Genomic DNA, 17,132 nt, shown 5'->3' with positions numbered 1-17,132 from the left:
TCTTTCCCTGTTTCAGTCTTCTCAATTCCCCGTCTGCTTCCTTGGGATCACTGTCCTAAAGAAACTACACGTACACAAGCTCAGGTCAGGCTCTGCATTGGGAGGAGGTCAGGCTAAGTCCAAGAAAAACGTTCAAATGATGGTGAACACATGCTCCTGAGTCGGTGTAATATCTTCCATGTCATCAGAAAGATCTTCTAGGGTAAATGTCATCCTTCAAAGGCCTGATTAGTGCTGGGGATCCTATGCTAGGTTCTAAGCTGCCTCTGTTTCCCTAGTACAATCAGTCTGCAGGAGACCATGAGCAGACATGTCCAATGAGAAGACAGAGATGAAAGAAAATGCATGTTAATTCTGCTCCCTTTGCATGGGGGTTGAGGTGGGGGGGAGGGTCTGTAAGCAATGGCCCTTCCCTGCATCACTAGCCTGGGATAGCCCTTAGCCCCTCTTCACGCAAAACCCAGCCTCATAATAAACACAGAAGCATCACCCAACTAGCCTCTCTCCCGAGTTCCCTAACCAGCGTAATGCTGTGCACTGTGCAAAACCTTGATGGGTCAAAGTGAAAAAAAATGTCATTTTATCTTGCCGTAATGTTAAATGTGAATCTGATCAAACCTCTGTATCTAATTACCGCTTTATAGGAAATATGGAAGATATAGGAGTATGTTAGAGTACAGTCCATCAAATCCAGAACACAGAAAAATCTAGACAATAAATGATTTCTTTAATAAGAAATTGACAAGAGTAAGAGAGAGCAAAAGAGTGAGAGACAGAGAGACATTATCCGAGATTAAATGAAACTTAGAAACACATCAAACAAATACAATGTATAGACTTATCCAAACAAAAGCAATTGTGAAAAGATTTTTTAGTCCATCAGGGAAATTTGAAACCGCTCTGTATATTTGATGCTATTAAGGAATTATTTTTAAGTTTTAGGAGTGATGATGGTATCGTCATTTTATTTTTTAAAGACTTTATCTGTTACACATACTGAGTCATTTATAGATGAGATAATTTGCTGTCTGGGATTTACTTTAATATATCCCAGCATGGGGTGAAAGACACAAAGAGGGATGGAGTACAGATAAATGAGATTGACAAAACTGTGATAATTGTTGCAGTTGATTGATGGGCCCATGGGAGTTCATTACACTTTTCTCTCTGCTCTCAGATAGATTTGGGAATTTTCCGTATTAAAAAAATAAAGGAAATGAAGTGGGTGGAGGGGAGGAAGGAATAGAGAGACAGAGACAGACTGAGAAAGCTGTCATTTTAAAAACTATAACAAAACAAAAAGAGACTCACAGATACAGAGGACAAATTAGTGGTTACCAATGGGGAGAGGAGTGGCAAGAGGGGCAGGATAGGGGGAGGGGATTAAGATGTTCAAACAAGTAAATGTGAAACACAAAAGACACAAGGATGTCAGGTACAGCCCAGGAAATATAGCCAATATTTTGTAATAACTTTAAATTTAGTATAATGTATAAAAAATATCAAATCACTAAGTTGTACACTTGAAACTACTATTGTAAATCAGTGATAGTTCAATTAAATAAACAACCAAATAAATAAATAAATAAATATTTAAATAACACTAGAAGAGATTTTGTTGTTGCTTCTCTAAAGATATCTTGATAGTACGTTTGGTAGCAAACTGCCACCAAATGATAATAGCAATAATAATAATAATAATTATAGGGCTTCCCTGGTGGCGCAGTGGTTAAGAATCCGCCTGCCGATGCAGGGGACATGGGTTCGAGCCCTGATCCAGGAAGATCCCACATGCCGCGGAGCAACTAAGCCCATGCGCCACAACTACTGAGCCTGCTCTCTAGAGCCCGCGAGCCACAACTACTGAGCCTACGTGCCACAACTACTGAGCCCACATGCCTAGAGCCCGTGCTCCACAACGACAGAAGCCACCGCAATGAGAAGCCCGTGCACCACAATGAAGAGTAACCCCATTTGCTGCAACTAGAGAAAGCCCGTGCGCAGCAACAAAGACCCAACGCAGCCAAAAATAAATTAATTAAATAAATAAGTTTATATTTTAAAAAAATAAAATAAAATAAAAGCAATCGTGACGGTGGTGCCCGTGCTAAGGTAGGACCAACACCCTATTCTGGAATGGGCTGGGGGTGAGGAGCCCGACTGCTCCAGGAAGAGACGTCAGCGGTTGTCCTCATTAGGGTGTCCTTGCTACCAAAAGTACTATCAAGGCGCCATCTTTAGAGAAGCAACAACAAAATCTCTTATAGTTTTATTTAAATATTTATTTATTTTGTTGTTTATTTAATTGAAGTATCACTGATTTACAGTATTAGTTTCAAGTGTACAACTTAGTGATTTGATATTTTTTTATGGATTATACTCTATTTATTTATTATTTATTTATTTATTTATTTTTGGCTGCATTGGCTCTTCGTTGCTGCGCGCCAGCTTTTCTCTAGTTGCAGCGAGCCGGGGCTGCTCTTCGTTGCAGTGTGCAGGCTTCTCATTGCAGTGGCTTCTGTCTTTGCGGAGCATGGGCTCTTGGCACCCGGGCTTCAGTAGTTGTGGCATACGGGCTTAGTAGCTGTGGTGCATGAGCTTAGTTGCTCCGCGGCTTGTGGGATCTTCCCGGCCCAGGGCTCGAACCCGTGTCCCCTGCATTGGCAGGTGGATTCTTAACCACTGCGCCACCAGGGAAGTCCCTCCACCTCTTCTCTTAATTAACTTCCACTCATTGCTAAGGACCCAGCTGAAATGACACTTCCTCCAGGAAGCCTTCTCTGACTGTTAGCAGCACATAGAACCTACACTGCACCCTAAGTCCATGTTTACTTGTCCCCCCACTAGACTGCAAATCCATGAAAACTGGGACCACCTGCCCTGTGCATCCTTGCATCCTAGTCCCTAGCTCCCTGACATATCATAGTCCTGAAGTAATCACTTCAATATGAATTATTAAGTTGACTCTGTAATATCCCAACAACATGTATAAGGATGGAGCAGGGGTCAAAAGTCCTCTACCAAGAAGGATGGACAGGAGGTGATAAGGACGGGAGACCAAATGTAGAGCCTCTACCAGTAGGTGTTCTGTCAATGTCCACTGAATCGGAGTCCGACTTCCTTTCTTTGTTCTTCTGCTCCAAGCACCAGTCATAAGCTTCTTCCTCAAAGAAGATGTCCTCAAGCTGGCATCCGTTATACCTGTGAGAATCTTCTGGCCCCTGAAAAGTAAACGATGATGGGACGTGTTTCTGCTGTCGAGGGGCAGAGTCTGGTGGGGACAGGAATACACTGCGGTGGGTGGGATAATTTTGCCCAGCCCACATTCTCACCCCCTTTATTCTGATCCATTCATTCATCCAACAAATATTTACTAAGGGCTACCATGCCTGTGGCACCATTCTAAATTCTGGAGGTAGAGCAAGAAACAAAACAGGCAAAACTCCCTGCCCTGTGGAGCTAATACCTAGCAGGATAGAGATATTGCTTTAAAAAAAAATAGTAAATAAGTGAACGATTTCATATTTTTGGATAGTACAAGTGCCATGGGGGAAATAGAACCCAGTAACGGAGGATCACGCACCAGGGAGGGTTGCAGTTCTACCAGGGATGAGCAGGAAACCCCACGGAGTGCTGGTGTCCGACGAAGGATTGGGGAAGAGGGGTTCCTGGCGAATGAAACCACTGGAGCCAAGTTCTGAGAAATCGCAGGGAGGCCAGTGTGGCTGGAGGGGCGTGGTGAGCGGTAGAGTGGGCAGATATGAGATGGGAGGAGAACGGCCAGGTGGGTGGGACCTGGGACCTGTTAGGGCTCTGGCGCTCACTCCACGTGGCCTAATGGGAGTAGTGATGTGTCCGACTCACTATTTACAGGAAAACTGTAACTACCATCTTGAGAATAGACAAGAGAGGGCAAAGAGAGGCGGAGGCAGGCTGGGCGCTGACCGGAGCATCTGAGGGAGAGGGGGCGGGGTGGATGGGGGAGGGGGCAGTGGCGGATTCGCTGCTGGATTAGGTCCGAAAGCAGAAGGGATCTCAAGAGGTCTGAACAACCAGATGGTGGTGCCAGTAACTGAAATGGGGGCATGTGTGGGCAGGGTGGCGTGGCGGAGGACTGAAGTAGAGTATTGGGCTGGTGAAACCGACGTCGCTGGCTCCTGGGGCCTCCCCCTCTCCTGTGTGGTCCTGTGAGCTCCTGGTCATGGTGAGGAACAGGGTAGTCATGTGACCCGGGCTGATAAAGCCTCCATTACTGGCTCAGAGATGGGGTCCAGTGCAAGGAGGGCCAGTCAGTCTTCCCTGGGATTAATCTGCAGATAGAAGACACCTCTTCTTATGAGGGGCCTAAACTGGGAGGCTGTGAGCCCAGGGCTGCCAAAAGCTCTCTAGCCTGACCCATGGGGAAAAAACCAGAGAATAAAATCAGGAGACAAGCAGAACAAAGAGATGAAAAGAATCTATTACGTCTTTTGGACTACCTCTGGATCCAGCCTTCCCCGAAGGCCACAAATCACCATTAACCACCGTGCCAATTATCCACTGATTGCCTCTCAGCTCCAAATTCAGTCTTCATCACTGGCTCTGGGGAAATAGGCCTGGATCCTTTAAATATTTCTCCTTTGCCAGTTGGCATAACGCTAATGTTTGTCCGTAGACGGCGCCAGAGAGAGGCTACCGGCGTAGGGGACGTGCCCCTGGTTCCAGGGCACCTTAGGCAAGCTCCCGGGGCCACAGGGCTCCTCCACCCAGCTCAGGCGACCCCCCCAGCCCAGGCTCCTACAGGGCGCAGTGGCCAGCAGCTTCCCTGGCCGCCCCCTCAGGGTGAGTGCAGAGTGCCTGGTGAGACACCTCCCTGTGAACAGCTTTCCTTGACTTCATAGAAAGCAGATCTCTTGCAAGTTCCAGTAAGTTCTGCTGGCCCAGCACCACAGCAACTTCTCTTGCCATTCAGAGGGTTGAAGCCATGCCGTCCGTGTCCAGTGCTGTCCAGGCCTCCGTCGGTCGCCCTACCTCAGCCCAAGGGGCGACGGCCACTCCTTACATCACCTCTTGCTACATCCTTTTAGGGTTCTCTTGCCCTCCTCGGGCCGACCCTTCATCACTCTAATCCCTCGGGGCAGAGTCTGGTGGGGACAGGAATACACTGCAATGAAGGCTTCTTTCTATCAAACTTGCCCTGTTCTGTGCACTGGGTTCTTTCTCTCCTGACTGTATCCTGACCACTAGAACCTAAACTGATACAAGTTATCAACATGATAAATCCCCTCTTTGCTTAAACTAATTTCTTTCCTTTTTTAATTCACCTGTACTTGATTTATACTTCCTGTGACCATGGCAGTATACATATATGTACTGTATAATATATGTATGAATATATGGATATAGTATGCATACATACATAGTATATATGTAACACTGTATATTATATAATATGAAATATTTTATATTATATATATTTTAGACATAACTGACATACAACATTATATTAGTTTCAGGTACACGACATAATAATTCAGTATTTGTAGATATTGTGAAATGGTCACCACAGTCAGTCTAGTTAACATGCATCACCACACACAGTTATGAAGTTTTTTCCTTGCAGTGAAAACTTTTAACATCTACTCTCTAAGCAACTCTCAAATATACAATAGAGCATCATTAACTACAGTTACCGTGCTGTACCTGACATCCTGTGACTTGTTTATTTTATAACTGGAAGTCCGTGACTTTTGACCCTCTTCATCCATCTCCCGCCCTCACCTGCTTTGTTTCTGTCCCTTGCAGCTGAGAGTCCAGCCCGATGCACAAGTAAAGAAAGGACAGAAAGTGTGTTGATGTTGCTGATTCCCAGCTGCCAAGATAGCTCACGGAGTAGCCTGACTCCCCTAGAGATGCCTAAGCTGAACTCTGAAGGGCCCACGCCCATCTGTATTCCTGTCTACAGCATGAGGCCAGGGCCACTGAAGCCAAGCTGAAAGATCGGTTGCTCAAAAAAACTATCCCAGAGCTCTCGGTTAGAAGTCCTTCCCCTAGGGACTTCCCTGGTGGCACAGTGGTTAAGAATTCACCTGCTAATGCAGGGGACACGGGCTCGAGCCCTAGTCCGGGAAGATCCCACGTGCCGCAGAGCAACTAAGCCCATGCACCACAACTACTGAGCCTGCGCTCTAGAGCCCGCGAGCCACAACTACTGAAGCCCGCGCGCCTAGAGCCCGTGCTCCGCAACAAGAGAAGCCAGCGCAATGAGAAGCACGTGCACTGCAACAAAGAGTAGTCCCCGCTCACTGCAACTAGAGGAAGCCCATGCGCAGCAATGAAGACCCAACGCAGCCAAAAATAAATAAATAATAAAAAGACTTCACCTTTAAAAAAAAAAAAAAGAAGTCCTTCCCCACCCAGAACCTCTGTGATCTCTCTTAGGACACCCAGCCCTTCCAAGCTCGCATCACAGCCATGTGCTGACCCCCTTTCCCCCGCCCCCGTCCATCAGGCTGAATGGAGAGGACACTGAGGATCCACAGAGGAAGGAGCCACAAGGTGGAAGGAGCCTGGGTCCCTGCCCTGCCACAGCCTGCATCACAAAGGGGAGGGGCTGGGGGTGCGTGAGAAACATTCCTCGTGTTAAACAACTGAGATCTCAGGATTTCTCTTTCATAGCACCTGCCTCATCTCCCTTAATCATATACCTTTATGTCTCCCCTGAACTATGAGATACTCAAAAGAGTCTGTGTCTTACTCATCACTGGATACCCAACCCCTGGCTGCCTTATGTGCTCAGGAAATGTTCTTTTGGGACATCCCAGGTATCTGCCTTGTTCTCAGTCTTTTGAAATTTAAATGAAATTACTCTGAGTCCCACAACCAGGGCAATCTCCCCAAGAATTTGGGAGACGAGGCAAGACAGAGAAATAGAAGGTCGCTTCTATTTTCTTCTTGTCCCTGTTTTAAATCCTCTTGCCCCAGATATAGCCCTAGACCCTTCCTCTTGACTTGTGCAAAGAAACGTACTTGCGGAAGGCGTGGGGCTTTCTTGCAGAATGTTTGAATATGTGAGTAGAGAAGAAAGGAGTGATTGCACCAGCACAATGCAAATGACTCAGATTAATTATTCCTAAAAACGGCTTGGGAGGATGACGCCAATGGGGACGAGGTGGAGTGAAGCCCTTCAAACATCCACTCCTCCGTAAATGCAACAATCTAGGAAACAGTTGTTTCAGAAAAAAAGGCTAAGTCCATTCTTTCGAAAAAAGTGAGCCATGTGGCATCTTCACTTGCCGTGTCCCCATCCTTCCTCTCCAGCTTCACGACTGGCTTGAAAACCACAGCCCTAAGTCACAGTGGAAACCAGCAGCCTGTGGAGGGGGGCAGGGTGGGACCGAAGCCCCTCCAAAGCCCCCTTCTCCGAGCACGGTCACTCCGGGACCTGTCTGGCCATTTGCTGGAACTGTCCAATCTCACGGCCTGTCTTTATTTGACCTGACTCAGAGCTCGCCAAGTGGGAAGAGACTTTTTCCTGGGACATTTCTGGGAAACACTTCATGGCAAATGTTCCACGTGACAGCTGCCCACGGAGGGTTGGGGAAGCAACCAGCTGAACAGACAGGGGAGTGAGATATTCATAGGTGGCTTTGGAAAGTTCTGACACAACTACTAGGAACCTAGAAGGTCACACGTGCGCACAGGGCTGTGCTCACGCTCAGTAAAGCCCCGGGAAGGCCCTGAGCACACCCTTCCGGCTGCCCTCGTGGTTTTGTGCAAGCAGGAAGTGAAGGCCAAGGCAGAGTTGTTACCTGTGTGAATGGGTGTTGAAGGCAGGTAGCATACACACACACAAAGCCCGTTGGCATAGTCTGGGCGACTTACTGGACCGGCACTTTAGGAAATAACTGTCCAGTTATGAGCACACGACTAAGCTAAGCAAACAGAGACTTCAGTAGCCACAAAAAAACAGACAGAATAGATGACAACAGCCAGGCCAGGCTGAGAGCATCAGGCCAGCTCCTGGATGTCAGGGACCAATTTTCTCTTTCCCAATGTCATCTAATAGCCAGCCTGTGTTCAGTTAACCACAAATGTCTCCACATGCGTTTTTCCAGTCTATATATTCAAATCACCCATTCGGGTGGATGGATGCCTCTCTGGGCTGACTGTATCTCATGATGTCAGGCCATGTTCTAGGACTTTACAGGCATTATCAAATGTCATCTTCACAGCAGACCGAGAAGGCAGTCATTATTCTATTGTATTCCCACGAGCCAGTCCCACTGTGGGCAATAGCCGAGCAGCTCTTAAGCACATTACATGCAGAAACTCGGCCAACGCTCCCAGAGCTGTCTGTGCAAGAGGTACCATCATCTCCACTGGACAGAGGAACAAACTGATGTGCAGAAAGGTTCATCACTCAGGTCTCCTAAGCACTCGGTACATTAGCTGGCCCTGCATCAGCAGCAGTCGCGACAACTGTTTCTTCTCCAGCAAAGCTCAGCAAAGGAAAAAGGTCAGAATAGAAATGTATGTCCCTACACACTACCATATATAAAACAGATAAACGACACAGACCTACTGTATTGCACAGGGAACTATGGTCAATATCTTGTAGTAACCTATAATGGAAAAGAATCTGAAAAAGAACACATATATATGTATATAATGCTCTCTATATAACTGAATTACTTTGCTGTACACCTGAAACTAACACATCATTGCCAATCAACTATACTTCAATTAAAAAAATTTTAAATTAAACATAGGGAAAAAAAGAACTGTATGTCCCTTTTTGAGTGAATTGTGTCTCACACACCCCGCTTGCAGGTACAAGTGGCCACATTTGGTTTGCTTCTAATTAATGTTCTTCCCCTCTATCAAACACGGAGGGACTCAGTCTGATTCTCCACCTTCCAGAAGCTCCTGGTGTGCCTGGGAAGACAGGGGAATACTCACAGGTACCTCGAATTCAAGGCAGATGCTGAAAAGCCCAGCATATAATAGTAGTTTCTCGAAAGATAAGTGAAAAATGCGTGGATGAGTAATAAGGACTGAGCAGGCAGAAGTTATTTGCGGATGGAAATATAGGAGAACGTCACGGAAGAGACAACATTTGCCAGGTCTGTGAATGGTAGGTACACGGAGTGAAGCACAATAAATAGGCTGGTTACTTAGTAAACAGTAGAGAACAATGGAGCGTTTTGTTTGGGGTCTGTGGGGTTGTCATTTCCCTTTGAGCCACCGGAGGGCACTCTAACATGCATTGGGATTGAGGGGAAGAAAGTTGATGTTGGTTTTGGTTTTGGTTTTTCTCTACCAGTTGTCAGCAAGGTCTTGTAAGTTTCCAGCTGCTGGGAACTTGGCTACTTCTGAGCATTGCTAGTGTCCCTACCCATGAAAGGGTGTTGACTGAAATGTGAGGCTGTAACATTTGTAAGGAGAGATGCCAGAGGATTTTTTTCCAAGTCGGACCTCGTCATGCTCCCTTCCTTCCCCCGACGCTCCTAGTACGAGGGTCCAGAACACCCAGGCCAAGCACCCTGTTCCCTCTGCCCAGATTTCCCCCCAACCCTTTCTCCTCCTCATCTTCCAGGACCACCTTCTCTCTGAGTCCCCATAACCAGACAAACTTAGTGGTTCTGTTAATATTTATTCCATTGGATTGTATACATGTTATTTTAATTAAGATTTCTTAACAGTCAGAAAATTACTCTTAGTTTCTAATTTGTCTCAGGTGCATCTCGTAAAAGACCAGAGAGAGGATCATGTACCTTTGTCCTGTACCCTTCGGGGAAGCTGACTTTCAACCTCTGCTGACCAGTGCGGGGCCAATACTTTCCTTGTGTCCCCGTAGCAGGAACTGCTGGAGGCCGGGGATGTACCCCAGCCCACTTTGTATCATCGGGGCCAAGCAAAGTGTTGGGCCGTGGTCGGTGCCCAAGGACACTTGCTGGATGAAGAACGAGAGGATGAATGGAATAGCTGTTCTCATTCCATGACCAGAGCTCTAACCATGAGGCCACACCACTGGCCTCTGAGGCTGACACATGCACCACAGCAGAGGGGCTGGTGTCAACAAAATGGCAGCATTTCATGCGATCCTGTCCCTCCCGTTCTCACAGCCTCCGTGGCTTTCTAACGCACTTAAATGAAATCGTAGCGCCTCACCGTGACCTATGAAGCCCTGCATCCCAGCCTCCTCCCCCACCTTATCTCTGCCACACTCCTCACCCGCCATGCTCCCGTGACACAGCCTCTGTCCACACACACCCATCCTGCCCTCACAGTGGGGCCCTGAGCCGCGCAGGTTCCTCCCCCTGGAACACCCCTCCTTCTAATCACCCCACGGCTGGCTCCATTTCGACATTAAGATCCCAGTTTCAGTGTCACTTCTCTGAGAGGCCTCATCTGGTCAACCAACTCGAAATAGACACCCATCACTCCTGAACACGTGAGCCAGCTGTACTGCTCTGTAGAGCGTTCACCCAGGTTTCTGTATGTTGATTCGTTTATTGTCTGATTCCCCAAGTAGATGGCAAGATGCAGAAGGCCAGGTGTATCCCCAGTGCCCAGCACAGAGCCCGGCTCAGAGCAAGCCCCTATGTGCCAGGCAGATGCTTCTGAGATGAAGACCACAACTACCCCCGGACCAGACCCTCTGCTTTCCCAGCCTGCACCCTGCTGACTCCAGACTCTGCCCTTGGGCCACGGTGAGGTGAGCCACACAAGAGGAAGAAGGCCAAGGTTCAAGAAGAAGTGAGTCTGCTGACACAGAAAGCAAACTCATGGTTACCAAAGGGGAAGGGGGGTCGGGGGAGGGATAAATTAGGAGTTTGGGATTAACATACACGCACTACTATGCATAAAATAGATAACCAACAAGGACATACTGTATAGCACAGGGAACTCTACTCAATATTATGTGGATCCCTATAAGGGAAAAGAATCTGAAAAGTTACACACACACATATATATGTATGTATAACTGAATCGCTGTGCTATGCACCTGAACCTTAAGTGATACTGTAAATCAGCTATACTTCAATTTATAAATTTTAAACAAAAGGGCTTCCCTGGTGGCACAGTGGTTAAGAATCCACCTGCCAGTGCAGGGGACACAGGTTTGAGCCCTGGTCTGGGAAGATCCCACATGCCATGGAGCAACTAAGCTCGTGCGCCACAACTACTGAGCCTGTGCTCTAGAGCCCGAGAGCCACAACTACTGAGCCCTCGTGCTGCAACTAGTGAAGCCCACGCACCTAGAGCCCGTGCTCCACAACAAGAGAAGCCACCGCAATGAGAAGCCCGCGCACTGCAACGAAGAATAGCCCCCGCTCGCCAGAACTAGAGAAAGGCCGCGCGCGGCAACGAAGACCCAACGCAACAAAAAATAAATAAATTTATTTAAAAAAAAAAAAAAAAAAAAGTGAGTCTGGAGAAAAGTACAACAAGCCGACCAAACAGGGATCTGGGATTTAAAAGCCAGCAAATGCACCACTTAAAGCTCTCGGAGTTGCCCGGATTTCCCAAGGTGAGCAAGAGACAGAAACAAGGAGTAGTAAGGAACATAAGCATGGGTTCTAGAGAGCACGGATTTGATTCCAGCTCCTCTGCTTACTAGAGATGACCTTGGACAACTCACTTCACTGCGCTGTGCCTCCGTTTTCTCATCTGTAAAATGGAGATGATAATCATAATATCTGCATCGCAAGGTTTTGGTGAACTTAAATTGCTTAATGCTTTTAAAGCACCAACATACAGCAAGCATGTTAGCCGTTATTATTAGGCATACTTTTGCTCTCTTATACCAAGAGGGCTTTTTTGTGTATGTCTCACTAGCAAAGCTGTCAACTCAGAGAGGGCAGCGGGGGTGACGGTGCCCCCTTCTTCCTGGCTACCTGGCACTTTCCATCCCATGAGGATAAGTGAGGTCTCTCTGGTCTCCAATGAAAACCAAGGGTTTTTGGATTCGGGGACCTGCCAATCCAGCTGAAGGCGCTGGGTTCTGCTTACACACGCTTCTGTTTCCTCTCCTCTTCGTTTCCTTAGCTTTAACAAGCCGTTTGCAAGTCCCCTGTTTTCCAAAAGGAGCTGCTTCACAAGAGTGGGCTGGACCCATATGCAGGAGACACAGCTCTGCAAAAACATTAAAATAGATGCCTTTCCTTTTAGGTTATTTCTGCTTCCCCACCCCCTCGTGAGCAGCATCACTCCATCGCAAGGCCCCCCGGAAAAGCTCTCTCCAGGAGGCATGTAATGGATGTCCCACAGAACTGCCAATATTGCAGCCGATTTCCAAGGCGAATTGCCCTCTATCCCTCAAAGCAGGCCTGAGCCAGACGTGCATTTGCAAGGAAGACCCCGAGCCAGCCTCTCTCGAGGGTCTTCTCAGAGGCAGCAAAAAGAAAGCCGCTGCTGAAACAAAATAAAATGAGAGAAACAAGGAAGGAAATGAAAGCCACTGGAATCAATAGATATACCCCCACGTAGGCCCCTTGCCACCTTTACCAAACCCAGGGCCACACAGCATCTTGCAGTCCCGGCAAATGAGCTTTCCAACCACCTCCTCCCAAGGGGGGCAAAGGGAGTGGAGGTCTGGCTCAGAGCTTGGAAGGCTGTGCAGCCACAGTTGCATGGGTGGCTGTCCTCAGGGTCAGGCTCCTTCCTGCGGGGAGACCCATCGGGCCGGTCTGCCCTCCCCTCTCACCCATCAGTTCCACGCCTGCCAGGCAGGCAAGGCACACGTCCCTCTGGGGAGGCTAATAATGAAGAACAAGGCCACTAAACCCATTCCTATGGGATCCACGCAGGCATGTCCTCTGGGGTGACGGAGCCCAGCTCTTCTTGAACCGAGCAGACAGCCGGAGGGGAGGCAGCCCCTGAGCTCGCCCCCAAGGAGCTATCTGACCTCCAGGAGCGCTGAGGATGCTGCACTGAACTTTCCAACCTTGCGTTCTCACTGAGCCCCATGGCCCTGTACCTCTGCATTTACAGATGACCAAGCTGAGGCTCAGAGAAGCTGGGGAAAGCGCCCAAGGTCACAGGCATAGGGAGTGGCGGGGACTGGGTTGGAAGCCAGGTCCTCAGGAACCTGCCACCTCCCGTGCTCTGGCCGCTGCCTCCGAGCCTGGATTCCTGTCTGTGCAGCAGGGTGGGGAACAGCAAGGATGCAGGTAACACAGGGAAGCACCTGACACAGGTCCCCCGCTGTGAGTTCCCCAGCCGCACGGGGGGACAGACACTTCTGCTTGTGCCAGCCCCTCCTCGGCTGGTCACCGGCCAGAGTGTGTCCTCCCTGGAGAAGGCGCCCCTCACTCATCTCTGTGTTCCTTCTGCCGCACTCAGGTCTCGGGCGTGATGGGCACACAATCGGTGCTTCTGGGGCTGAACTGAATTCGCTGGGCCCACCGTAAGTGGGGAAGGTGGGAAGGACGAGATCTCTGCTGAGGCGCATGATAATAATAAGACCCAGGTCTCCTCAAGCCCAGCAGAAAAATGAAAAGATGAAATCGAGGAAGATGCCGGCCCCAAAGCGATCAGTGCCTCCCAGCTCTTGACTCGCTCGGGCAGCCCAGCTGCAGCGCGAGACACATTTCCTTTCTTTCCTTTGGGAAAGAGAGCAGCAATCTGGGGTTTGGCTGGAATCAGGGGCTTCTCCACTTACGTGCTTATTTGTATGGAAAATTCGGAGTAAAGCTGCAAGGCCCCAGCAAACTACCTCTGGAGCGACTTGAGAACACAAGTGACGGAATGACTTCCAGAGGTGAATACCCCCAATTGGTAGATGATGAAAGCCAGCCGAGTGATTCTTACGGTTACCCAGCAAAACCCCTGGCAGACAAGGAGAGGAAGTCACGCTTCTCTCCCTCATGTACAGCCTCAGCTTCATTCAGGAAGCTCCTCGGGGCTCTTCATCCACGCCAGGCACCAGGCTAAGTGCCGTGGGGAAAGCAGAGGCTGGGATACAGCTGGAAGGGCAATGCTGGAGCCTGGAGTCTGGGTGTGAATCCCAGCCCTGCCACTTTGTAGTTGCAGGACTTCGGGCACATCACCCCAATCCTCAGGGCAAGTCCCCTCTTGGACCAAGTGAGTCAGGAGGCTCGGGGAGTGGCAGTCCCATGTTCCATGTCATATAGACCCACTGGAGCAGACCGTGATCAAACAACATCTGTTCTCAACTCTGTTCTGTAGTAGACCAATCACATTCCTGGAGGCACAGGAGAAACCAAGAGGGTTTGCTGGCCCTGATTTTATATCTATGAGCATTCCACCAAGAGGTTTATGTAGAAAAAGGAGACCCTCGGCTATGCAGGATGGTGGGCTCCGAGGCTGCTTTCTCTGACCATGTGTCGGTTGCCTACTCTTCCTTTGGGTGAAACACACCAGGTTCAGGGTAAATATATCTGGCTCAGGTTACCTAAGGGAGTTCTTTCACTCAGAAATCCTTGAGACAAAAATAATAATAATAATAATAATAATTGAGAATAACAGAACGCACCGTGTGATGAACTGTATACAGTTTGTAAAACAGTTAACGTACAGAGAGTGTTCAGAAGTTGAAGGGCGGCTCTTTGCACATAACAGCATGTGTGTGGGGTTCACTCCAGCCCCTTCTCCCTACAGAATGGTAAAAGCCCCAGCTGAGCACGAAGACGAGAACGCTCGCCGTCCTCCTTCGGCCCAGCTCCTCTTCTCATGAGGCGTGACCAGATGGAATGTTCTCCAAGGGATGGAGCTTCTCTAGAACAGCACTGCAGTGAGGTATGCGTGTTAGAGACACCCACATGGGGTGTAAATCCAGATCATTTGAGGTCGTTTGGTCCAGCGTGAACCACAGTTACCTCATCTATAAAATGGGCATAAGCATACCTAGCTCACAGGGCTGTAGAGAGAATTCTAGGAAATAGACCAAAAGCACTCAACACATAGACGTTCTCAAAATACGGAAATTAATCTTACAGTCTGTCAGTGGAGAGGCCTTCCAGGAGCAGAGCCTTCTTAGCTTTGCAGAGTCAGAAATCTGATTTTGTCAGTCCATGGAGAGTTTAAACCACATACCCTGAAACGGAAACATAAATCAAAATGCCAATTTATTCATTTATGTTGAGAAATCACTGCCGCGGTGTACTAGCTTCCTCTTGCTGCTGTAACAAATCACCACAAATTTAGTGGCTTAAAACAACAGAAATTTATTATCCTACAGTTCAGTAGGCCAGAAGTCTGGCACCCGTCTCACTGGGCTAAAATCAAGCTGTCAGAAGGCTGCGTTCCCGTGGAGGCTCTAAGAATCTGTTCCCTTGCCTTTTCCAGCTCCTAGAGGTGGCTGCATTCCTTGGCTTGCTGCCCTCTTCCTCCATCTGCAAAGCCAGAAACACTGGCTGAATCCTTCTTACATCTCATCGCTCTGACCTCACACTGCTGCTACTGCATCCCTCTTCCACTTTTAAGGACCCTTGTGATTACATGCAGCCCACCCAGATAATCCAGGATAACCTCCCTATTCTAAGATCAGCTGATTAGCAACCTTAATGCCATCTGCAACCTTAATTTGCATTTGCCATTTAACATAACATAGTCACAGCTTCTAAGAATTAGGACACCCGACGTCTTCGGGGGTGGAGAGATTATTCTGCCTACCACATATGGGAACAAGAATACTTGAGTTCATATAACCAATACGTTATTTCCCTGTAGACAGGTCTACCCAACAGGCTTGGTGAGCATGAAACTGGAGCCACAACTGTGTCAGACTTAACACAGTCCAGGGTGTCCACCTCCACCATGGACGTGGCTTAACCAATGGACGCAGGTATGACTCCTTCCCTGATGAGAGCTGGGCTGGTCCTGACAATATTTGCCTCTATGACTCCCTTTTCCATTCCTCCAAGGTTGAGTAACCACCACCAACACCACCACCAGGAGCTAAGGCTGCCTACTTATGGACACGCTTTTTCTTTAGCGGATGATACTGAGGTCTTAGGTGACCCAGATGTCTTCATGCTTAAATGGCCACATTTTGCACCTCTGTTGTAATCCATTATGGGAGGGATTTAGAGTTGAATACTCTAAGTGTAAACTTACCTCTAAGTTCTTAGGGAGCCTCTAGCTATGTCCCCCAAGTGCTCAGGACAAAAGGAACCCAATCCTCTGGGTGCTCAGAAAGGCCTTCTTAGTGTCAGCAGCACAGAGATGTACTGGAGGGTAAATCAGATGTAGCCCCAGATGTGAGACATCGCATCCCAAGACCTTCAAGAGAGGCTCAGGGCTTCAGAGGAGAAAGGGGTCTGTAAGCTGGAGGGAGTTGAAAAGAGGATCCAGAGCTGTGGCTTGGCTGTTTCAACACTAACTGAATCATTTGACTGTGGAAGGCTTTGTACTGTGACCCATTTTCATCATGCCCAGACTTGATTGTGGGCAATTTTCCCTTAATTTTAAATACTAACCCAAAGGGAAAAGAACAAGTTGTTTGTTCTTATGATCACACAGTAGGTATGAAACCATATGCTGTTTTACAGTTGCCAAGATTCTTAATTATGTTCTTTATGCTCTGCATAGTGATGAGCATGTATTGGGTGGTTTTTTAGGATCACTGGGGTGGGTGTTATCTTTTATCAGGTACCAACAACAGCTGACATTTACCGGGTGCTTTCTTCTTGCCAGGCACTGCGCTCAGCATCTTCCTTGTATCCCATCACTCAACCCTCACAATAATGCTAGGAGTTAGGTCCTATTATTATCTTGAGTTTTGCAAATGAGGTAGCTGCAGCCTGGAGAGCTCAGGTAGCATTGCCAAGATCGTACTGCTGCATCACATAGCTAGAGCCCAGATTTGAACCCAGCTAAGCTCCCATCAGAGCCTATGAGTGTAAGGGCTCGGCCGCTTCCATGCCTTGTTTACTCTTGACAGGAGGATTTATATTGCAAGCAGATGAGACAGAAATCATAATCTTAAATGTGGGAAAATACACATAACATAAAATTTACCATCTTAACCGTTTCAAGTGTACAGTTTAGTGCTACTAAGTCCATTCACACAGTTGTGCAACCATCACCACCATCCATCTCCAGAACTCTTTTCATCTTCCAGAACTGAAACTCTGTTCCCAGTAAACACTAACTCCCCTCTCCCTCCCTGCCCCCCAGCCCCT

The 17,132-nt window shown here is 48.1% G+C and overlaps 1 long non-coding RNA gene across 1 annotated transcript in view; it reads right to left on the bottom strand.

The window, feature by feature from the left end:
* The window catches only part of LOC308629925, a 241,358-nt gene extending 226,313 nt beyond the window's left edge, over window positions 1-15,045 (bottom strand). The window contains exon 1 of the long non-coding RNA XR_014017738.1: window positions 14,944-15,045. This is a non-coding gene — a long non-coding RNA (uncharacterized lncRNA). The remainder of the gene's footprint in view (window positions 1-14,943) is intronic.
* Between the last annotated feature and the right edge of the window lie 2,087 nt (window positions 15,046-17,132).

The sequence above is a fragment of the Mesoplodon bidens genome, assembly GCF_964165515.1.
Source record: "Mesoplodon bidens genome assembly, chromosome: 16".
Taxonomy (NCBI): Eukaryota; Metazoa; Chordata; class Mammalia; order Artiodactyla; family Ziphiidae; genus Mesoplodon; species Mesoplodon bidens.
This window is presented reverse-complemented; position numbering and strand designations above follow the sequence as displayed.